Source organism: Lolium rigidum, chromosome 4, assembly GCF_022539505.1.
Source record: "Lolium rigidum isolate FL_2022 chromosome 4, APGP_CSIRO_Lrig_0.1, whole genome shotgun sequence".
Lineage (NCBI taxonomy): Eukaryota > Viridiplantae > Streptophyta > Magnoliopsida > Poales > Poaceae > Lolium > Lolium rigidum.
This window is the reverse complement of record NC_061511.1, coordinates 221,037,137-221,062,648: the sequence shown is the minus strand read 5'-3', so window position 1 is coordinate 221,062,648 and position 25,512 is coordinate 221,037,137.

Here is a 25,512-nt window from a genome sequence, read left to right as displayed (position 1 = left end):
CTAGAAGGTCGACTCTGCAGGCATAGTGGTCTCCAGCCTGGGTGTGACACCGTGCTTGGCCTGATCATGTGCCGTCGCGCTGGCCCAGCGCGCGCGGCCGTGGCAGCGAACTCGTCCTGGCTGATCCTCGAGCGACCATGTCGCGGTAGAGACTCGCAGGGCGGAGTCAAGGGACCGGGAGCTCTTGCGCGAAATCCATCTCAGCTCTTGAATCCACCCGCTCCTATCCCGTTTCGCCTGCGCTATCTCCGGTAGTCCCTCGTGCGTTCTCGCCTTGTCGCTACCGTTGCTGCCGTCCTGGACACGAGCCGGCTCGGTCTAGGCTCGGTGCCCTCCGGCCGCTTGACGGGTGTGGGGTTCGGCTGCGCTGGATGAAGCTGATGCGCATCACCGTGGATCGGTGGGAGTACGTCGAGACCAACATGGCGCTCTCGATCTTGGTAGTACTTGTTCTTGAGCATCGATGCGGTTCTTGCGCTGTACGTTGGACTGGTGGGATGAGTTTTTTTAGCAGGCAGACGAGAGCTCGATGATATCTTTTTTTGGACACGGACGTATTTTTTTGACGAACAGGCGAAGAGAGCTACCAAACAAAGGCATTGCATGCAAAGTTTTAAATAGCCGGCTATAGCCTGGCTATAGCCCGGCTATAGCCTTTCGGGAGACCTGCCGCTGCGGCTATGCCAGTTGTAGGCTAAATGAGAAAAAACCGCTAATAGCCGGCTATAGCCCTATTTAGCCTCAAATTTAGCCGCTAAACCTCCCGCATTTTGAATTTCTCTTCTCTTTTCTTTTTTATTTCTTGTTTTCCAAATTTGCATTCAATATAATTAGATAAAACTTGTGAATTGAATAATTGAATATTTGTTTGCCTTGAATAGTTGAGTAAGTTGTATCACAAATCGTATTTGAGTCATAAGTTTCCTATCTTTTGGTAATATATGACTAAAATATTCTAATTTTTTGAAAAAGGCTAAATGGAATAGCCCGCTATAACCCGGCTATAGCCTTTTATAGCCTCCAAAAAAATCGCGGCTAAATAAGATAGCCCGCTATTTTAAACTATGATTGCATGGCAGTTCATAGTGCAAGACGCCGTTTAGCAGAGGTTGCCTTTTCGCTCGAGCATGATCCGCTTGATCTTTCTGCGAAGGCGCGGCTTTATCCAGTCCATCCTCATTTTTGTCCACCAGCTGGGCGTTTAATCGATTGAGCTCGCCCGGAGGGAAAAATCCAGGCGGCGAAGCAAATCTAGGGTTAGTAGAGTTTTGCTTTGGCGAGGTAGCGGAGTAGATCGCAGTTTGAGCCTACACCCCTATGGTTAACTATTTGAGGACATTCTGGAACGGGTCCGGGCTGGAATTAATGAGCTATCGCCCGGCCAGGAACGATTTCTAGCCGGAGTCTGCTATCGCCCAGCGAACAATTTTTCACTATAGCGGTGGCATTGCGGGAAATTTCGATTGAAAATCAAGGGCAGTTTAAAGTTGGACGAAAATCTCGCAAAAAATCTTATTTTCTTTATTATTCGGTATATATAGATATAGATAGATTTGAACTATATTAAACGGTAGCCCAACGCTTATTATGAATTGAAGAGAATAATATTCCTTTTCTTGGGAATCAAGAAGTTTTCCTTCTTGTCATATATTGGTTTATAGGCAGTACTTCTAAAAAAAAATTCGAAATGGGGAAATATCACCCCAGAATCTGCGTCCAAGGGATGCACACGGATTTTTTTATTAGATTATTCACAACACATTACAAGAGCAATACAAAAGATCAACCTCGAAGCCACCTCGCTAAACCTACAGTGGGATGAAGGGTGTGACAATACACAGATAACCCACAAGTATAGGGGATCGCAACAGTCTTCGCGGGAAGTAAAACCCAATTTATTGATTCGACACAAGGGGAGACAAAGAATACTTGAAAGCCTTAACAGCGGAGTTATCAATTCAGCTGCACCTGGAAACAGACTTGCTCGCAAGAGTTTATCAGTAGTAACAGTTTTATAGCAGTAGCAGTGGTGAAATAACAGCAGCAGTGAAACAAAGACAGCAGTAGTGATTATAGTAAACATCAGGATTAAAATACTGTAGGCACAGGGATGGATGACGGGCGTTGCATTGATGAGAGAAACTCATGTAACAATCAAAGCAGGGCATTTGCAGATAATAATAAAACGGTGTCCAAGTACTAAGCAATCCATAGGCATGTGTTCCGTATATAGTCGTACGTGCTCGCAATGAGAAACTTGCACAACATCTTTTGTCCTACCAGCCGGTGGCAGCCGGGCCTCTAGGGAATCTACTGGATATTAAGGTACTCCTTGTAATAAAGTACCGGAGCAAAGCATTAACACTCCGTGAACACATGTGATCCTCACATCACCGCCTTCCCCTCCGGTTGTCCCAATTTCTGTCACTTTCGGGCCTCGGGTTCCAGACAGCGACATGTGTATACAACTTGCAGGTAAGATCATAAAACAATGCATATCATCATGAAACAGTAACATGTTCAGATTTGAAATCATAGCACTCGGGCCCTAGTGACAAGCATTAAGCATAACAAATTGCAACAATATCATCAAAGTACCAATTACGGACACTAGGCACTATGCCCTAACAATCTTATGCTATTATATGACCAATCTCATCCAATTCCAACCATCCCCTTCAGCCTACAGTGGGGGAATTACTCACACATGGATGGGGAAATATTGCTGGTCGATGGAGAAGCGTCGGTGGTGGCGATGACGATGATCTCCTCCAATTCCCCGTCCCGGCGGAGTGCCAGAACGGAGTTTCTGGTCCCGAGACGGAGTTTCGCGATGTGGCGGCGTTCTGGAGGGTTTCTGGCGACTTCGACTTCTCTCCCGTGTTTTTTAGGTCGAAACCCCTTATGTAGTCCAGAAGAGGGCGACGGAGGCCAGCCGAGGCGGCCACACAGTAGGGCGGCGTGCCCCCCTCCTGGGCCGCGCCGGCCTAGTGTGTGGGGGCCTCGGGCCTCCACCTGGCTTGCCCTTCTGGCTCCGTAATTCTCCTGGAAAAATAAGACCTTCGACATAAATTCCGGGGATTTTCCTGAAAGTTGGATTTCTGCACAAAAACGAGACACCAGAGCAATTCTGCTGAAAACAGCGTTAGTCCGTGTTGGTTGTATCTAAAATACACAAATTAGAGGCAAAACAATGGTAAAAGTGTTCGGGAAAGTAGATACGTTTTGGACGTATCAACTCCCCCCAAGTTTAGCTTATTGCTTGCCCTCAAGCAATTCAGTTAACAACTGAGTGCGATAAAAGAACTTTCACGAACACATTTGCTCATATGATGTAAATATTCTCATGATATGGGCTAGCACTTAGGCAGTTCATAATAAGATACATGCAAATAAGATCATCTAATAGCTATGTCAATCATGGAAAGGTACCAACAATTAATAATAAGCATCATGAATCATGTCTATAAGCAGGATTGCAATGTTCATAAAAGGATATGATAAAGTGGTATCTCGCTTGCCCGAATTTGAACAGCAAAACATAAATGCCCAGGCACCTCTGAACAGGAGTAAAATTATTTTGAGAGGTGTTTGTTGTTGTCAACGAATGGTAATGGGTACACCAACTACCTCGCCAACCAGACTTTCAAGAGCGGCTCCCATGAAGGGCGTTATTTCTACCAGCAAGGTAGATCATCCCTCTTCTCTTTTGTTTACACACGTACTTTAGTTTTATTATGGGTGACCCAACCTTTTCTTACACAAGCCATGGCTAACCAAATCCTCGGGTGCCTTCCATCAATCTCATACCATGGAGGAGTGTCTATTTGCAAAATTAAGTTGCTTACTGATGAATCAGAGCAAAACATGTGAAGAGAATTATTAATAAAGTTATTAATTGGGACTGGGCACCCCGTTGCCAGCTCTTATTATGAAGGTCTGTCAAAAGTAAATGACAAGGTTGAAAGATAAACATCACATACTTCCTCATGAGCTATAAAACATTAACACAAATTGAGAAGCATTTTGAAGGTTTAAAGGTAGCGCATGAGAATTTACTTGGAATGGTTTGAAATGCCATGCATAGGTATTTGTGGTGGACACTTTGGAACAACTTGGTTTTCAGGGGTTTGGAAGCACGAGCAGCGTTCCCGCTCAGTACAAGTGAAGGCTAGCAATAGACTGGGAGCGACAAATCAAGAGAGCGATCCACTGTCATAATCATGCTTGCGGCAAAATAAATTAACGGAGGCATAAAAGTGATACAAGAACTGCGAGGCAAAGTAAATCATCGAGGCTTAATTGACTTTTGTTCGAGTCATATGCATGCGTGAGCATGTGCCAAGTCGATTCAAATGAATTATTCAGAGGAGGATACCACAATGTCATACCTATTTATGAATAAAACAATGCAAGCAAACATCCATGACATGCTACTCATATTAATAAACTGGAGCTAAACATGAGAGATCATGAACTACTAGACTTTCTTAAATGACATATATCTCACATGAACCAACTAAGCATGCTCACATGGATGAGTATATGTACAAAAATGAAAACAAATAGAGTTCATACCAGCCTCTCACCACAATCGAATTGTCGTAGATCGTCATTATTGCCTTTCACTTGTGTAGCTTGAATAATATGGAATGAAAACCACGCTCCAGCCACCGAAGACCATTGAACTCATAATGAACTTTACAAAACCAAAGAAGAACAGCAAATATTTTTGGTGTTTCCGAATTGGAAACAAGAACAAAAGGAAACAAGCAAACAAAGTAAAATCTTTTTGGATTTTCTTATAGCAAACCAACGATAGCAAATAAAGCAAAATAAATGCATGAAACCAAAATAAACAAATGGTAAAGAGAAAAAACATAAATATTTTTGGTCTTTTTGTGTTTTAGGAAAGAAACAAAGAAAAAACTAGAAAATGAAAACTAGAAAAGTCACATAAACACAAAGCAGCAGGAATTCGTCAAACTTGACAGAAGTACAGTAATCGATTTTTAAGAAATTCTTACACTGCCCAGCTCGAAAAGTGTTCAACTAATTAAAGTTAGATAACAACCTGGGGAACACGCAAAAAAATTGGCTTCGCAAAATAACGTTCTGGCTGTTTTTGAGAATTTTTTTGGTATCAGTCCAGAATCTGTTTTCAGGCAGCACTTCCCCAAATATCATCTCCCTCTTATTAGAAAACCACTCAAAGAAGCTAAACAAGTATATACAAGTATCCAGCAACCATAATATGAAAAGATTGAGTGATGTCGGTATACCTCCCCCCAAGCTTAGGCTTTTGGCCTAAGTGGAGTTCAATCCCATGGTGCCCATGAGGTAGCACCTCCGTAGTACGACGAAGATGGATCATATTCCGGGTATGTGCTGGAAGAAGCACCCGGATACGTGACGGTGTAGTCGTAGGAGGGCTCGGCGTCCTCGGAGTCATGCTGCTGGTGGAAGCCCTGTATCTTCAATTGCTCATCCACCTCCTCCTTAGAGCGCGACCATGGTTTCCTGTCAATACTGAACAAATCTTGCTGCGGCAAAGGGATTTTCCTCTCATCCCCGTCAGAAAACAACATTCTATAGACCATATTATCTAGCCTAGAGTTAGCTGTAACAAATTGACGACTCTTCATAGCACCAATATCAAGCCTTATAGGAGTTAATTTCACGTCAGTAGGGTCAAGAGGAAGATCTAGATATGCTAAAATGCGCGATGCAATAATTCATCCAAAAATAGGCCCCCTGCTAGACAAGCGGCGAGCAACAAGAGCACCAAGATGATAAGGTGTATCTTCAGTGAGTGCAGCAATTAAGAAAGCAAGGTGATAGCTAGAAATATTGCTAGTGTTCTCCCTACCAAGAATGCTAGTAGCAAGGTAATAAGCAAAATACTTAATGGCGGGGAGTTGGATGTTTGTTATCTTGCCACGCTAAATGGTGCGGCAATCATCGTTGGTGATCTCTCGATAGAGCTCAAGCAAAGCCCTGGGATTGTCCTCGATCCTCTTCGCTGTACCTACAGGGGCAATATCCAATGCAATACAAAAATCTTCCAAACTCATAGTAACAGGATTACCATAGATCTTGAATGTTACTGTCGGGTGATAGTGCTTGTTGTTGAACTTGAAGCTTTCAACAAAGATTTTAGTGAGCATGTGGTATTGCTCCCTCTCATCTTCCATATAGGCGGTTAAGCCCGCCTTACCAACGAGGGTCAAGAAATCATTCAACAACCCTGCATTATTCAAAAAGTCATAGCATGGGAAAGATGAAGCGTTAGGGACTCCATTGTCCTCTTCGGGTTCGAAGCTTGGCGCGATGACGTCCTCATTATAGGATCGCCTGAATCGAGTGGCGGTCCTAGAGGGCCTTCCCGTGCTTGTCATCTCTCTCTCAAACACTTCTCCAAAGTTATAATTATCCATCTTCCTTTTCTGAAATTTTTCAACAAACATTATAAAATTTGATTTGGTGACATATAATTGAGGGAAACTACCATAGGAACTTGCTAGAGTACTAATCATGCATCAAAACTAGTTTCTACAACTTAGAACAAGCATGCAAGCTCACTAAACATGTTACCTACATCAGCAAAATATTCAAGATATACTCAACCAAACAAAATTCTACTTGGATAATCGGAGGAGTCACATACCGGAGAGCAAATGTGCCAAATTTCAGACAGAAATCTGGGCTGAGCAAAGAGATCGAGAAATCTTGAGCTCTTGAGAAGAAACACGAGTGAGAGAAAGCTGGTGCGAGTTTTTTCGGGAGAGAGAAGAGAGTGGGAGGAAGAGATGAATAAGTGGGGCAAGGAGGGGCCCACACAACAGGGTGGCATGCCCCCCTTGCTGGTCGCGCCGGCCTGTGGGGTGCCACCCTGGGGTGCCCCACTGGTCATCCCCAGGTGCTCCCAGGTGCGTCTTCGAAAAATAAGACCAACGGTATAATTTTTGTGAATTTTTGAAAACTTTGAAAAATGCACATTTCTGGGTATTAAATTTATTATTACTGGGCAGGAAATTTTTTTGAAATCTCTAATTGACTAAAGAACTTTGCAAAACAAAAGTGCTACAGCAAAAGTGGAGGAAGAAAGAGATGTTGTTTACCTCCTCTATGCATATAAAAGGTATTTGTTAACAAGGTTGATCAAGTCTTGCCACCAAATAAATTTTACATAGCATAAGAAGAAATAAACCTCAAATCAATCATGTTACCTTGAATTGTATTGATATGGATCCAATCATAAGATTTTGATATCCTTCTTTAGGCTCATATATAGGACAATCAATAGCTCCAACTTTGATAGTTCTCACACTAGAAATGGTATTAACTCCACATACTTTATCAATCCTCTTGGGAAAATAAACGGTATGCTCCTTGTCATCGACATTGAAAGTAACCTTTCCTTTATTGCAATCAATAACAGCCCCTGCGGTGTTAAGAAAAGGTCTCCCAAGAATAATAGACATATTATCATCTTCAGGCATTTCCAACACAACAAAATCAGTTAATATCAAGCAGTTATTAGTAACTTGAACATGAACATCCTCACATATACCAACAGGAATAACAGTAGATTTATCAGCCATTTGCAAAGATATATCAGTAGGTATCAACTTATCTAAATAAAGTCTCTTGTAAAGAGAAAAAGGTATAACACTAACACCGGCTCCCAAATCACATAGAGCAGTTCTAACATAATTATTCTTAATAGAACAAGGAATAGTCGGTATACCTGGGTTGCCCAACTTCTTTGGAACTTTACCATTGAAAGAGTAATTAGCAAGCATAGTGGAAATATCCTCATTAGGAATTTTCCTTTTGTTAGAGACAATATCTTTCATATACTATGAATAAGGAGGCAATTTAATAGCATCAGTCAAAGGGATTTGCAAGAATAGAGGTTTCATCCAATCACAAAATTTATTATAATGTTCTTCTTCCTTTGATTTTAGTTTCTTAGCAGGAAAAGGCATTTGCTTTTGTACCTATGGTTCCCTTTCATTACCATATTTCTTAGCAATAAAATCTTCTTTAGTATACTTTTTATTTTTAGCATGCTTTTCAGGTTTATCTTCAACTTCTTCTTTATCAGAAGCATCATTCTTATCATTATCTTTATCAAGTTCATTACCACTTTCAGTTTCAGCATCAGAAATAGAAATACTATTAGGATCATTAACAGGTTCAGAGGATTCTACAACATTTTTATGTTTCTTCTTCTTTTCCTTAGAAGGAGCACTAGTTTCAATTCGTTGAGAATCTTGTTCAACTCTTTTGGGATGCCCCTCAGGATATAGAGGATCCTGGGTGGAAACACCGCCTCTAGTTGTTACTTCATAAGCATGTTTTTCTTTAGAATTATTTTTTAACAAGTTATTTTGCACTTTAGTGAGTTGATCAATTTGAGTTTGAACCATTTAAAAATATTTAACAAGCATCTTAACATCATTGGAGGTTCTCACCACAATATCATGCAAACTGTTAATAGCTTGAGAATTTTTCCATTAGATGATTCTCTACTCTCATATTAAAATTTTCTTGCTTAATAATATAATTGTCAAACTCATCTAAGCATTGAGCAGGAGGTTTTGAATACGGAATATCTTCCCTAGTAAAGCGTTGAAGAGAGTTTACCTCAATCATGGATGAAGGAGGAATTATCTCACATATATCTTCTATGGGAGGTAAATTCTTTACATCTTCAGATTTAATACCTTTCTCCTTAAGAGATTTCTTGGCTTCACTCATATCTTCATCATTTAATTTAATTAAACCCCTCTTCTTCAATATCGGCGTCGGAGTTGGTTCAGGTGTAGTCCAATCATCATGATTCCGGCCAATTTTAGCCAATAATTCTTCAGCTTCGTCTGGAGTTCTTTTCCTGAAAACACAACCAGCACAACTATCTAAATATGCTCTAGACTCAATTGTTAGTCCACTATAAAATATATCAAGTAAATCATGCTTCTCCAAATCATGTCCAGGTCGAGCTCTAATAAGAGAGCAAAATCTTGCCCATGCTTCAGGCAATTTCTCTCCATCTTCCTGGTCAAAGCTATAAATTTTCTGTAAAGCGGCATGTTGAGCACTAGCAGGAAAGTATTTCCGAAAGAAAACATCAAGAAAATCACCTGGACTATTAATAGAACCAGGAGGCAAACTATTATACCAAGTTTTAGCATCTTCCTTTAATGAGAAAGGAAAAAAATTAGCAACAAAATAAGTGCACAACTTGACATCATGAGAAAACAAGCTACTCATAGAAGAAAGTTCATTCATGTGTTCTACAGCACTTTCTTTTTCAGTACCACAAATGGGTGTTTTCTCAACAATAGCTATATGAGATAGATCAAGAGAAAAATCATAATCTTTATCCTTAATGTTTATAGGAGATGTGGCAAATTTAGGATCAGGAGACAGCTTATATCTAACAGTATGTTGTGCGAGAAACTTTTTAATTTTTCTTGCATCAGTAATAGCATTGCATTTATCAATAAAATCATCATCAAGCTCCACATAATCCTCATCAGGATCATCACTAGAGTATTCAAGCTCAGGTGAATTAACAGGTGTAGCAGTATTTTCATTAGGAGTTTCAGCATTTTCAATTTGTCTAGACCTAGCAATTGTAGCATCTAGAAAGGATCCCAATGAACCACTATCATCAAGCACATCAGAAGCATCATCAATATTATAAGAGTTTTCAGATTCAGCAGAAGTACCAGCAAGTGAAGCTTGCGGTGGTGAAACAAGTTGACTTATCACAAATGGTGAATCAAGAGCAGCAGAGGTACTCAGAGTTGTAACTTTTCTTGTAGTGGATGGTAATATGGCGACTTTAGAATCGCGAGATTTACCCATGATGGAGAATTTGCAGCGAACAATATCAATCCAAGTGAACTTCCAAATAAAGCTATGCTCCCCGGCAACGGCGCCAGAAAATAGTCTTGATAATCCACAAGTATAGGGAATCGCAACAGTCTTCGCGGGAAGTAAAACTCAATCTATTGATTCGACACAAGGGGAGACAAAGAATACTTAAAAGCCTTAACAGCGGAGTTGTCAATTCAGCTGCACCTGGAAACAGACTTGCTCTCAAGAGTTTATCAGTAGTAACAGTTTTATAGCAGTAGCAGTGGTGAAATAACAGCAGCAGTGAAACAAAGACAGCAGTAGTGATTATAGTAAACAGCAGGATTAAAATACTGTAGGCACAAGGATGGATGACGGGCGTTGCATGGATGAGAGAAACTCATGTAAAAATCAAAGCAGGGCATTTGCAGATAATAATAAAACGGTGTCCAAGTACTAAGAAATCCATAGGCATGTGTTCCGTATATAGTCGTACGTGCTCGCAATGAGAAACTTGCACAACATCTTTTGTCCTACCAGCCGGTGGCAGCCGGGCCTCTAGGGAATCTACTGGATATTAAGGTACTCCTTTTAATAAAGTACCGGAGCAAAGCATTAACACTCCGTGAACACATGTGATCCTCACATCACCGCCTTCCCCTCCGGTTGTTCCAATTTCTGTCACTTTGGGGCCTCGGGTTCCGGACAGCGACATGTGTATACAACTTGCAGGTAAGATCATAAAACAATGCATATCATCATGAAACAATAACATGTTCAGATCTGAAATCATGGCACTCGGACCCTAGTGACAAGCATTAAGCATAACAAGTTGCAACAATATCATCAAAGTACCAATTACGGACACTAGGCACTATGCCCTAACAATCTTATGCTATTACATGACCAATCTCATCCAATCCCTACCCTTCCCCTTCAGCCTACAGCGGGGGAATTACTCACACATGGATGGGGGAAACATTGCTGGTCGATGGAGAAGCGTCGGTGGTGGCGATGGCGATGATCTCCTCCAATTCCCCGTCCCGGCGGAGTGCCAGAACGGAGTTTCTGGTCCCGAGACGGAGTTTCGCGATGTGGCGGCGTTCTGGAGCGTTTCTGGCGACTTCGACTTCTCTCCCGTGTTTTTTAGGTCGAAACCCCTTTAGTAGTCCAGAAGAGGGCGTCGGAGGCCAGCCGAGGCGGCCACACAGTAGGGCGGCGCGCCCCCCTCCTGGGCCGCGCCGGCCTAGTGTGTGGGGGCCTCGGGCCTCCACCTGGCTTGCCCTTCTGGCTCCGTAATTCTTCTGGAAAAATAAGACCTTCGACATAAATTCCGGGGATTTTCCTGAAAGTTGGATTTCTGCACAAAAATGAGACACCAGAGCAATTCTGCTGAAAACAGCGTTAGTCCGTGTTAGTTGTATCCAAAATACACAAATTAGAGGCAAAACAATAGCAAAAGTGTTCGGTAAAGTAGATACGTTTTGGACGTATCATACACCAACTCACATCATCCAAAAAACCAAATGCCTTCCCAAGCCGCCCAATAGCAGGTGAGAAGCATATCCAGTCAAGCAGACTCTCGGCGCATGCCAATGCACACGCTACAGAAGTTGCTACCGCCGTCTTCCTCGACCCCATCTTCAAGAGAGATCATCGCATTAACCTTGCAAGATCTGCCGTCGATGCCACCATGACGTCAGACGGCTCCACCATCATGCACACATACATCATCTCGCATCCGTCGTCGATACCCTGCAACACCATGCCACCGAGACTCAGTGCCATCAATGTGGTAGATGAATACCACTCCAGTAACATCCGCCAACATCCAGCAGGTGCTCCAAAAAACTATGCCCGAAGAGGTAGAACGATGCAGGTAGCGCCGCCATCGTCCGATCCGGGAGACCCAGATCTAGGGTTTCCCCCCGAGCAGCGCGAGTGGGTAGATGCAGGTTGCGACGGCGATACCTTCAAGAAATTAACGACGCGTAACGTCGCCATCGCCTGCCATGACCAGGGTCGGAGCACGATTTTCACCGGAAGCCGCACATCTCCAACTCGCCGAGTGTAGTGACGAGACAAGCAAATACGATGCCTTCGACACGACGCCAAGCGACGCAGACATCGTCCGCGCAGACCGAGAGCGAAGCGCGGTTTTCACCGGCTGCCCTGTCACCCTAAGCTCGGCGTCGACTCGATCTTCACCGCCGGAGATCTGTGTGGGATCCCAAGATCCCCCACCAAAGATCCCTACGAGGCCGTCCATCTCCGGAGAGGAGGTCGCCGCCATGCCCGGGGCCGCTGCCCTGGCTCCCATGTGATGCGGGCGGAGCAGCCCGTCACACAGAGGAGAAGGCGCAACAGACATGACCGCCTCCAGGCCCCAAGGGCCAAGATCCGGCCACGCCACCACCGCCGCCGCCTCGCCTTCCGGCCACCGACGCCGCACACCACCACCACCACAAAAGAGATCAGGAGCGCCGCCCCCGCTCCCCAGGCGCGACCAGCTGAAACCCCCGCCGCCGCCATGCCGCGCGGGCTTTGCCCGGCGGCGGCGAGGGGAGGGAGGGGCTGGAGGGGGGCCGGTGAGAAGGGGCTCCCCAGAGTGGCGTGGCGTCGCCACCTGGCGGAGGGTTAGGTCGGAAGTACTGTAAATGATACCTTGGGTCAGAGTACTAAGCGCGGTAACTAGATCCATGAAAAAAAAAACTTGCAGAATCCTATACCTTCTGATTGTTTCGCGGAAACAAAATCCTGCCGATAGCACGCGTTCCTAACCAGGAGTAGCATCTCACATAATAATGATACGCACTATAATTGTTTGATCTGAAAATCATATCGCAGGTATATATATATCATTTCGCAGGTCTTCCTTCATGTATGTATGGATTGCGCCAATTAATTAATATCATTTTACCAATTAGCGTAACAGATCTCGTAGTTAATTAGGATCGTATACTCTTTTTATATATATACTGATGCGAGAGGCGATCGTTAGGTCATTGGCTTATTGCCTTCTTCTAGTTCGTCGAGAAAAAAAATTCCAATGAAGGAGGGCAGCGTGGTTTACACAATTGCTATTTTGTTCATGACGTGGCTTGTTGTTGGTGGACAATGTAAGCATATCATCTCTGTCGCACTGTTTATATTCTAGCAGCACTCACAACTATATAATGTTTACATTATATATATAACGTGCGTAATGACTATATCTTTAACAATGCAAAATCTTCATCTTTTATGCAGGTTATTTCCATGGCTACCCATTGGATCCGTATGTGGTCCTACCTACAACCAATGAAGAAACGAGCGGATTTGGATACTGGGTGCAACCGGCTAGAGAGGGTTGCGCGGGATATGTACAACTAGTGCTGCTGGCGTTTTGATTTCCGCCTAGCATTTTAGTGCCTATGAATCTCTTGTCATACTCTTTGTTTAGATGGTTGATACATGTATCGACCCTGCGTGACCCATAATGTAATCTTTTGTAAAACTAAGTTCGCTACTTCAATAATGAAATAAAAGCTGCATGCATCAATCGATGCAGAGGTTGGGGTTTATGCCTCCATTTCGAAAAAAAATGTAGGTCGTCCTGAAACCCGAAGGACCTATATCAAGATGGTCGTGCCAACGCGACTAGGCTGGAATTATTGTTAGATGAGAGCAAGATTCGCTTGAAATTTTGTGTGATCAGGAACTGCAAGACCAAAGGCGAAGCATTGACCAGAGAATGCATCTGTTGCGTCACTAAGCCAGAAGTACCGTGCTTTCATTCCCTAAAAGATTGTCAGGCAAATTGCCCGCCCATAAAATCAAAATAAGGGCCTGTATTACCGAAACATGCATGTAAAATAGCATGTTGCTATTCAAATAAAATTTTGTGTTGAGTTCGAGCCTACTGTTCCCAGAGTAGTTGCATGTACCCCTAGCTAGTGCGTTTTTACCTTATTCCTTGTAAATCATCCATTCATCCATATTTTCTGATGTGCGATCAAAATGGACAAGAAATCAGCAATCTTTTGATTCCTTGTGTGTTTGAAGAGAGCAGCACGATAGATTTTCTTAGCCTCCAACGAAAGGATGGTAGCTAGCTCGATTCGATTTGTTTGCGTGCTTTGGATTGGTTTGAATTTTGGAACGTGCTCACAGTTGTCAGTAGCGCGCATGTGAACCAGGGGTGATCTTTAACTTCCTTTATAGTTAAGGAAAATGATGGTATTCCCACGTGGCACGCAGCGATCGCATCCTCCGCCTTGCCTATCGCCGCGTGTCCCCCCCCCCCCCCCGGGTCCCACCCCCTCTTCTTATCATCACACGGTTCTTCCTCCTTCACTTATTTTCCCCATCATTTTTTTCTCTCCACCTCACCTGCCCGGCACCACCAAGCGAGGCGCCACCGGGCCGGGAAGATCGGGCGACAGAGCTACCGGCGAACCTGGCTGGCCGCCGTGACCCATGGTCGTCCGCTACCGCCACGCGTCGGGCTCGACGAATTGGAGAGGTGGGATCTAGCCATGCCCGCTGCCGCCGACCAAACACTAGTGGAAAATAGGGCTTCCGTGGGAGCCATTTGTCGCGGGCGCGCCTGCACCCGCGACAATTGGGGTGGCCACGTCGCTCCTAATCCGGCAGATGCTTTTGTCGCGGCATTTTGTCGCGGGCCGTATTACGACCCGCGACAAAAGGGGTCGGAGCGACGTGGCCACCCCTTTTGTCGCGGGTCGTAATACGGCCCGCGACAAAATGTCCATGCCTATATATAGAAGCAGCCAGCCACCCCCCACCTCATTTTTTCCTTGGTGGTGAAGGTGGAGGTGTATGCTAGCTCATTTTTTCTACATGTGCACAAGAGGTGTTTGATGGAATGCTTGTGAGAGGGATGCCACTTGGTTTTATTTGATAAGATTTCTCCTCTTTTTGATCCTAAAAGGTTAGCAACTATTTTCTCGACTATATATATATGCATAGTCCGTACAATACTAATTTTAGCAAGGTGATTGCATCTGATACATATATAATTGTACTTATGATGCAGATGAGTCATCCATGGATGTACGGTAACCGATGTGCTCCCGCTTTCGGAGAGGGCGTGAATTCTTTCCTGCTTGTGGCCGAGGCCAACAAGTCGAAGCAAGGTTTTATGTGCTGTCCATGTCTAAAATGTAAGAACGAGAAGGATTACTCTTGCTCAAGAGACATTAAGAGCCACCTGCTTCGGTTTGGATTCATGTCCAGCTATAATGTTTGGACCAAGCACGGAGAAGGAGGGGTTATGATGGAAGACGGCGATGAAGAAGAAGATAATGATGACAAGTACCGATCTATGTTCTCTGAATGCTTTGATACCGCAATGGACGACAATGAAGAAGAAGGAGGTGAAGAACAGGCATCAGATGATCCTGTTGATGATGATCTTCGTCGGGCCATTTCTGATGCAAGAAGAGGCTGTGGCACGGATAAGGAGAGGTTGCAGTTCGACAAGATGTTAGAGGACCACCACAAATTGTTGTACCCAGGTTGTGAAGATGGGCATAGAAAGCTGGGTAGCATATTGGAATTGCTGAAATGGAAGGCAGAGGTCGGTGTGACTGACTCGGGATTTGAGAAATTGATGATAATATTAAAGAAGTTGTTTCCAAGAAATAATGAATTGCCCGTCGGTACATATGAAGCAAAGAAGCTTGTCTGCCCTCTAGGATTAGATGTGCGGAAGATACATGCATGCATTAATGATCGTATCCTCTACCGCGGTGAGAAGTACGAGAATTTGAATAAATGTCCGATATGTGGTGCATTGCGGTATAAGATCAGAAAAGATGACCCTGGTGATGTTGAGGGTGAGCCACCCAGGAAGAGGGTTCCTGCGAAGGTGATGTGGTATGCTCCAATAATACCACGGTTGAAACGTTTGTTCAGAAACAAAGAGCATGCCAAGTTGTTGCGATGGCACATGGAAGAACGTAAGAAAGACGCGATGTTGAGGCACCCCGCCGATGGTCGGCGGTGGAGAAACATCGGGAGAGAGTTCCCGGATTTTACAGGTGAGGCAAGGAACTTATACTTTGGTCTAAGTACGGATGGCATGAATCCTTTTGGGGAGCAGAGCTGCGATCACAGCACCTGGCCCATGACTCTATGTATCTACAACCTTCCTCCTTGGTTGTGCATGAAGCGGAAGTTCATTATGATGCCAGTGCTTATCCAAGGCCCAAAGCAACCGGGCAACGACATTGATGTGTACCTAAGGCCATTAGTCGATGAACTTTTGGAGTTGTGGGCCAAACCAGGTGTACGTGTGTGGGATGAGCACACGAGCAAGAATTTGACCTACGAGCATTGCTATTCGTAACCATCAATGATTGGCCTGCTCTCGGTAACATTTCGGGACGGACGAACAAAGGATACAATGCATGCACACACTGTTTAGATGAGACCGAAAGTAAATATTTGGGAAAAAGCAGAAAAGTTGTGTACCCGTTCAATCGTCGTTTCCTTCCGCGCAAGCATCCCTTAAGGAAAAAAGGCAAGCATTTCGATGGCGAGGCAGACCGCCGTCCGAAGTCTGTCCCCCGTAGTGGTGCTGATATATTTGACATGGTGAAGGATTTAAATGTTATCTTTGGAAAGGGTCCAGGCAGTCGACCTGTTCCGAAAGACGATGACGGACACGCGCCCATGTGGAAGAAGAAATCTATTTTTTGGGAGCTAGAATATTGGAAAGTCCTGGAAGTCCGCTCTGCAATCGATGTGATGCACCTGACCAAGAATCTTTGTGTGAATATTCTAGGTTTTCTGGGCGTGTATGGAAACACAAAAGATACACCAGAAGCACGGGAGGACCAAGAACTTCATAAAGGACGAAACGGCAATCATCCATGGCAGTTTGTAGGGCCTGTCAGCTACGCTCTTACCAAACAAGAGAAGGAGATCTTTTTTGAAGCCCTATTCAGTATCAAGGTTCCGTCTGGTTTCTCGTCGAATATAAAGGGGATAGTAAATATGAAGGAGAAAAAATTCCAGAACCTGAAGTCCCATGACTGTCACGTGCTTATGACACAATTGCTTCTGGTTGCATTGAGGGGACTGCTACCAGAAAATGTTCGACTAGCCATTGTGACGATATGTGCATTCCTCAACGCAATTTCTCAGAAGGTAATGGATCCAGAAACTTTGTCAGGATTACAGGAAGATGTGGTCGAATGTCTTGTCAGCTTCGAGTTGTTGTTCCCACCATCCTTCTTCAATATTATGACGCACCTCCTCGTTCACCTAGTTGAAGAGATTAGAATTCTCGGTCCTGTATTTCTACACAATATGTTCCCCTTCGAGAGGTTCATGGGAGTCTTAAAGAAATATGTTCATAACCGAGCTAGGCCGGAAGGAAGTATCTCAAAGGGCTACGGAACTGAGGAGGTCATTGAGTTTTGTGTTGACTTTCTTCCTGACCTTAAGCCGATTGGTGTTCCCGAATCTCGGTATGAGGGGAGGCTGACTGGAAAAGGCACACTAGGAAGGAAAGAAACGGTGTGCAGGGACAAGATTTCTTTCAATCAAGCACACTACACAGTTCTATACAATTCCAGCTTGGTGGCTCCGTACATCGAGAAACATAAGAATGTTTTACGAGAAATAAACCCGGGCCAGCTCGAGTCCTTGATTACACGTCAACACATGAATACCTTCGGCGAGTTGGTTGCAAAGACATCTCATTAATGACCCATCTGTTGTGGAGCAGCTGTACTTGTTGGCCAGGTTACCATCTTCAAACATATGTACATTCCAAGGGTACGAGATAAATGGGAATACATTTTACACGATCGACCAAGATAAAAAGAGCACCAACCAAAACAGCGGTGTCCGCTTCGATGCAAAAGACGAGAATGGGCAGACCACCACATATTATGGATACATAGAGGAGATATGGGAAGTTGACTATGGTCCCACTTTTAAGGTCCCTTTGTTTCGGTGCAAATGGGTGAAGCTCAGCTCTATACATATTGACGATAAGTACGGTATGATAACAGTGGATCCCAACAATCTTGCGTACCTGGACGAGCCTTTTGTCCTAGCCAGCGAGGTGGCTCAACTTTTCTACGTGAAGGACATGTCTAGCAAATCAAGAAAAAGAAATCAACAAAAGAATACATCAACCGAGGAGCCAAAGCGCCACATAGTTCTTTCGGGGAAAAGAAACATCGTGGGAGTGGATGACAAGACAGACATGTCGGAAGATTATAATAAGTTTAAAGAAATTCCGCCCTTCACGGTGAAAATTGACCCAAGCATCTTGCTAAATGATGAAGATTCTCCATGGCTACGGCGTAGAAGATCACAACACTAGATGGCGATGTAATAATGTATTCTTCATATATAGTTCCCAAGACAATCTCTACATTTACGTAATAATGAGAACCCTTTCCTTCATCCATGGGAATGAAACTGTGCTTGGCTTGTTGATTTTCTTGGCAAGGAGTATCGATGCTCCTTTTATAGGCACGGCACCGCTTCTACTTTGTCTTATTCCTTCGACAGGGCGTCGTGCGCTACATGCTTTATCTCATCGAGCAGTGCGTCCACCCACGCGTCCTTATCCTGCCGACAGCTTTAGTCGCGGTTGCAGCCACCAACCGTGACAAAAGGTTACCGACACATACTTATCCTGCCGATAGCTTTAGTCGCGGTTGCAGCCACCAACCGTGACAAAAGGCCCTCCTTGATAAGCCTCCCCCAGTCTTTTGTCCCGGTTTGAGCCTCCACCCGGGATGAAAGTTTCGCGCGCCACTTCGTTAATTCCCGCCTATTTTCTTCCCGCATTCCCGCCATTTTTCCACTATATATATGTAGGCTTGGACTCATATCTGCAAACCTCATCACTCTCTCCCATGGCTTCCATCGTATGTCTAACACCCCGGGAGGCGGAGGCACTTTGCGCCTCGAACTACCCCTGCCCGCCCGGCTACCGCGCCCCGACCGGCCCGTTTCTGAGCGTCGGAGGCGTACCGGTCCCTCCTATCCCTCTTGGTGTGCCACGCGAGATGGCCATCACGAACCACTACTATTTCGAGCTCACGCCCGAGCAGCGGAGGAATCCCCGGTGGCATCCCGACTACAGCCCGACTTGGGACAGCTTCTTCATCAATCGGCGTGAGAGGGCGGTTGCCGAGTACGAGGAGGACGGCCCGCCTCCTTCGAACTTCAACGAGGCCGGCCGTCGGATGTGGTGGCGCGGCCGGACTCTCCAGAGCGTCATGGCCTATCGTGGCCCCCGCCTGCGCTACCCTCAATCCCAGCCCACGCGTGCTCACCCGCTGAGGTTGGACAACCACGACCCCGATGCTAGCGACAATGATGTCGGCGACTATGATGAGGAGGCGGGCCGTCGGATGTGGTGGCGCGGCCGGACTCTCCAGAGCGTCATGGCCTATCGTGGCCCCCGCCTGCGCTACCCTCAATCCCAGCCCACGCGTGCTCACCCGCTGAGGTTGGACAACCACGACCCCGATGCTAGCGACAATGACGTCGGCGACTATGATGACTACAGTGGCGACTATTATAGGGCTAGGCACGACTATGATTGAATGGCTCCAACATTCGAATCTGGCCATGTATCTTAATTTTCAGTTGAGCTCTGTACTTTAATTTCAGTTCAGTCGTAATAAATTTCGTGTCAACCACTTTATTGAACAAAAACAACCGTCAACGACTTTATAAACTAAATTTAAAATAATAAAACCGACAACGACTTTATTGAAATTACAATAAAATAGATAAATTACTAGTCTAGTCTCTACTCGTCGTCGGAGGTTGTCTCCGTCCAAATGTCATCCCACCGAGGGTCGTTTTCGGTCCAAGTTGTATTCGGGTTCTCGAGCTCGAAGGTGGCGACGGCCCGATGGTGGCGCCTATTGGACCTGCGTTGTGCCCTAAGGATAGCGAAGAACGCGTCGGTGTTGTCGACGTTGTTGGGGAACTGCGCCCTCCACTGGCGCATCAACTGCTCGTCGTGCTCGGCGATGGCGATCCTGCGCTGCACCTGGCGGTGCCGTCGACGGTCCTCGTCGTCGACGAGGCACGGCGGTGGCACGAGGAACACTGCCTCCTCTAGCGATTTGTGGTGACCCGGCATACCACTGCATGGTGTAGTATGCAAGTCTGATATAACACCAATGAAACACCGTTCCACTAGTATTATATCGCTCAGAGTGGTACAACAGAAACATATGCGGGTCCAAGGCATGTCTATAGAATTACAACATTGACTCTGTGATGACGTGTAACTCACACGTTCGTTGGGAACCCCAAGAGGAAGGTATGATGCGCACAGCAGCAAGTTTTCCCTCAGAAAGAAACCAAGGTTTATCGAACCAGGAGGAGCCAAGAAGCACGTTGAAGGTTGATGGCGGCGGGATGTAGTGCGGCGCAACACCAGGGATTCCGGCGCCAACGTGGAACCCGCACAACACAACCAAAGTACTTTGCCCCAACGAAACAAGTGAGGTTGTCAATCTCACCGGCTTGCTGTAACAAAGGATTAACCGTATTGTGTGGAAGATGATTGTTTGCGTGAAAACAAGTAGAACAAGTATTGCAGTAGATTGTATTTCAGTAAAGAGAATTGGACCGGGGTCCACAGTTCACTAGAGGTGTCTCTCCCATAAGATAAACAGCATGTTGGGTGAACAAATTACAGTTGGGCAATTGACAAATAAAGAGAGCATGACCATGCACATACATATCATGATGATTATAGTGAGATTTAATTGGGCATTACGACAAAGTACATATACCGCCATCCAACTGCATCTATGCCTAAAAAGTCCACCTTCAGGTTATCATCCGAACCCCCTCCAGTATTAAGTTGCAAAGCAACGGACAATTGCATTAAGTATGGTGCGTAATGTAATCAACAACTACATCCTTAGACATAGCATCAATGTTTTATCCCTAGTGGCAACAAGCACAACACAACCTTAGAACTTTCGTCACTCGTCCCGGTGTCAATGCGGGCATGAACCCACTATCGAGCATAAATACTCCCTCTTGGAGTTACAAGCATCTACTTGGCCGGAGCATCTACTAGTAACGGAAAGCATGCAAGATCATAAAAAACACGTAGATATAACTTTGATAATCAACATAACAAGTATTCTCTATTCATCGGATCCCAACAAACGCAACATATAGAATTACGGATAGATGATCTTGATCATGTTAGGCAGCTCACAAGATCCGACAATGATAGCACAATGGGGAGAAGACAACCATCTAGCTACCGCTATGGACCCATAGTCCAGGGGTAGACTACTCACACATCACACCGGAGGTGACCATGGCGGCGTAGAGTCCTCCGGGAGATGATTCCCCTCTCCGACAGGGTGCCGGAGGCGATCTCCTGGATCCCCCGAGATGGGATCGGCGTTGGCGGCGTCTCTGGAAGGTTTTCCGTATCGTGGCTCTCGGTACTGGGGGTTTCGTCACGGAGGCTTTAAGTATGCGGAAGGGTAGGTCAAGAGGCGGCGCGAGGGGCCCAGACCATAGGGCCGCGCGGCCGTGGCGGGGGCCGCGCCGCCCTATGCTCCGGCTGCCTCGTGGCCCCTCTTCGTTTCGTCTTCGGACTTCCGGAAGCTTCGTGGAAAAATAGGCCCCCGGGCGTTGATTTCGTCCAATTCCGAGAATATTTCCTTACTAGGATTTCTGAAACCAAAAACAGCAGAAAACAAGAATCGGCACTTCGGCATCTTGTTAATAGGTTAGTTCCGGAAAATGCACGAATATGACATAAAGTGTGCATAAAACATGTAGATAACATCAATAATGTGGCATGGAACATAAGAAATTATCGATACGTCGGAGACGTATCAGCATCCCCAAGCTTAGTTCCGCTCGTCCCGAGCGGGTAAAACGATAACACGGATAATTTCGGAGTGACATGCCATCATAATCTTGATCATACTATTTGTAAAGCATATGTAGTGAATGCAGCGATCAAAACAATGTATATGACATGAGTAAACAAGTGAATCATAAAGCAAAGACTTTTCATGAATAGCACTTCAAGACAAGCATTAATAAGTCTTGCATAAGAGTTAACTCATAAAGCAATAATTCAAAGTAAAAGCATTGAAGCAACACAAAAGAAGATTAAGTTTCAGCGGTTGCTTTCAACTTATAACATGTATATCTCATGGATATTGTCAACATAGAGTAATATAATAAGTGCAATAAGCAAGTATGTAGGAATCAATGCACAGTTCACACAAGTGTTTGCTTCTTGAGGTGGAGAGAAATAGGTGAACCGACTCAACATTGAAAGTAAAAGAATGGTCCTTCATAGAGGAAAAGCATCGATTGCTATATTTGTGCTAGAGCTTTGATTTTGAAAACATGAAACAATTTTGTCAACGGTAGTAATAAAGCATATGCATCATGTAAATTATATCTTATAAGTTGCAAGCCTCATGCATAGTGTACTAATAGTGCCCGCACCTTGTCCTAATTAGCTTGGACTACCGGATCATCACAATGCACATGTTTTTACCAAGTGTCACAAAGGGGTACCTCTATGCCGCCTCGTACAAAGGTCTAAGGAGAAAGCTCGCATTGGATTTCTCGCTATTGATTATTCTTCAACTTAGACATCCATACCGGGACAACATAGACAACAGATAATGGACTCCTCTTTTATGCATAAGCATGTAACAACAATTAATAATTTTCTCATTTGAGATTGAGGATATATGTCCAAAACTGAAACTTCCACCATGGATCATGGCTTTAGTTAGCGGCCCAATGTTCTTCTCTAACAATATGCATGCTTAACCATAAGGTGGTAGATCGCTCTTACTTCAGACAAGACGGACATGCATAGCAACTCACATGAAATTCAACAATGAATAGTTGATGGCGTCCCCAGTGAACATGGTTATCGCACAACAAGCAACTTAATAAGAGATAAAGTGCATAATTACATATTCAATACCACAATAGTTTTTAAGCTATTTGTCCCATGAGCTATATATTGCAAAGGTGAATGATGGAATTTTAAAGGTAGCACTCAAGCAATTTACTTTGGAATGGCGGAAAATACCATGTAGTAGGTAGGTATGGTGGACACAAATGGCATAGTGGTTGGCTCAAGTATTTTGGATGCATGAGAAGTATTCCCTCTCGATACAAGGTTTAGGCTAGCAAGGCTTATTTGAAACAAACACAAGGATGAACCGGTGCAGCAAAACTCACATAAAAGACATATTGAAAACATTATAAGACTCTACACCGTCTTCCTTGTTGTTCAAACTCAATACTAGAAATTATCTAGACCTTAGAGAAACCAAATATGCAAACCAAATTTTAGCATGCTCTATGTATTTCTTCATTAATGGGTGCAAAGCATATGATGCAAGAGCTTAAACATGAGCACAACAATTGCCAAGTATCACATTACCCAAGACATTAATAGCAATTACTACATGTATCATTTTCCAATTCTAACCATATAACAATTTAACGAAGGAGAAACTTCGCCATGAATACTATGAGTAGAAACCAAGGACATACTTGTCCATATGCTACAGCGGAGCGTGTCTCTCTCCCATAAAGTGAATGCTAGGATCAATTTTATTCAAACAAAACAAAAACAAAAACAAACCGACGCTCCAAGAAAAAGCACATAAGATGTGATGGAATAAAAATATAGTTTCAGGGGAGGAACCTGATAATGTTGTCGATGAAGAAGGGGATGCCTTGGGCATCCCCAAGCTTAGACGCTTGAGTCTTCTTAATATATGCAGGGGTGAACCACCGGGGCATCCCCAAGCTTAGAGCTTTCACTCTCCTTGATCATGTTGCATCATACTCCTCTCTTGATCCTTGAAAACTTCCTCCACACCAAACTCGAAACAACTCATTAGAGGGTTAGTGCACAATAAAAATTAACATATTCAGAGGTGACACAATCATTCTTAACACTTCTGGACATTGCATAATGCTACTGGACATTAGTGGATCAAAGAAATTCATCCAACATAGCAAAAGAGGCAATGCGAAATAAAAGGCAGAATCTGTCAAAACAGAACAGTTCGTATTGACGAATTTTAAAATGGCACCAGACTTGCTCAAATGAAAATGCTCAAATTTAATGAAAGTTGCGTACATATCTGAGGATCATGCACGTAAATTGGCTTAATTTTCTGAGCCACCTACAGGGAGGTGGACCCAGATTCGTGACAGCAAAGAAATCTGGAATTGCGCAGTAATCCAAATCTAGTATGAACTTTACTATCAAAGACTTTACTTGGCACAACAAAACACTAAACTAAGATAAGGAGAGGATGCTACAGTAGTAAACAACTTCCAAGACACAAAATAAAAACAAAGTACTGTAGGTAAAAACATGGGTTGTCTCCCATAAGCGCTTTTCTTTAACGCTTTTCAGCTAGGCGCAGAAAGTGTGTATCAAGTATTATCAAGAGATGAAGTGTCAACATCATAATTTGTTCTCATAATAGAATCAAAAGGTACCTTCATTCTCTTTCTAGGGAAGTGTTCCATACCTTTCTTGAGAGGAAATTGATATTTTATATTACCTTCCTTCATATCAATAATAGCACCAGCAGTTCGAAGAAAAGGTCTTCCCAATATAATGGGACAAGATGCATTGCATTCAATATCCAAGACAACAAAATCAACGGGAACAAGGTTATTGTTAACGGTAATGCGAACATTATCAACTTTACCCAAAGGTTTCTTTGTAGAATGATCAGCAAGATTAACATCCAAATAACAATTTTTCAGCGGTGGCAAGTCAAGCATATCATAAATTTTCTTAGGCATAACAGAAATACTTGCACCAAGATCACATAAAGCATTACAATCAAAATCTTTAACCTTCATCTTAATGATGGGCTCCCAACCATCCTCTAGCTTTTTAGGAATAGAGGCTTCGCGCTCTAGTTTCTCTTCTCTAGCTTTAATGAGAGCATTTGTAATATGATGTGTAAAGGCCAAATTTATAGCACTAGCATTAGAACTTTTAGCAAGTTTTTGCAAGAACTTTATAACTTCAGAGATGTGGCAATCATCAAAATTCAAACCGTTATAATCTAAAGCAATGGGATCATCATCCCCAATGTTGGAAAAAATTTCAGCAGCTTTATCACAGGCAGTTTCAGCAGTTTTAGCAGTTTCAGGCATTTTTTCGCGCTTTGCATTAGAAGTGGAAACATTGCTAACACCAATTCTTTTATTAGTATTAGTAGGAGGTGCAGCAACATGTGTAGCATTAGCATTACTAGTGGTGGTAATAGTCCAAACTTTAGCTACATTCTTCTCTTTAGCTAGTTTTTCATTTTCTTCTCTATCCCACCTAGCACGCAGCTCAGCCATTAATCTTATATTCTCATTAATTCTAACTTGAATGGCATTTGCTGTAGTAACAATTTTATTATGATGATTCTCATTAGGCAAAACTTTCGATTTCAAAAGATCAACATCAGCAGCAAGACTATCGACTTTAGACGCAAGTATATCAATTTTCCCAAGCTTTTCTTCAATAGATTTGTTAAAAGCAGTTTGCGTACTAATAAATTCTTTAAGCATGGCTTCAAGTCCAGGGGGTGAACTCCTATTATTGTTGTAAGA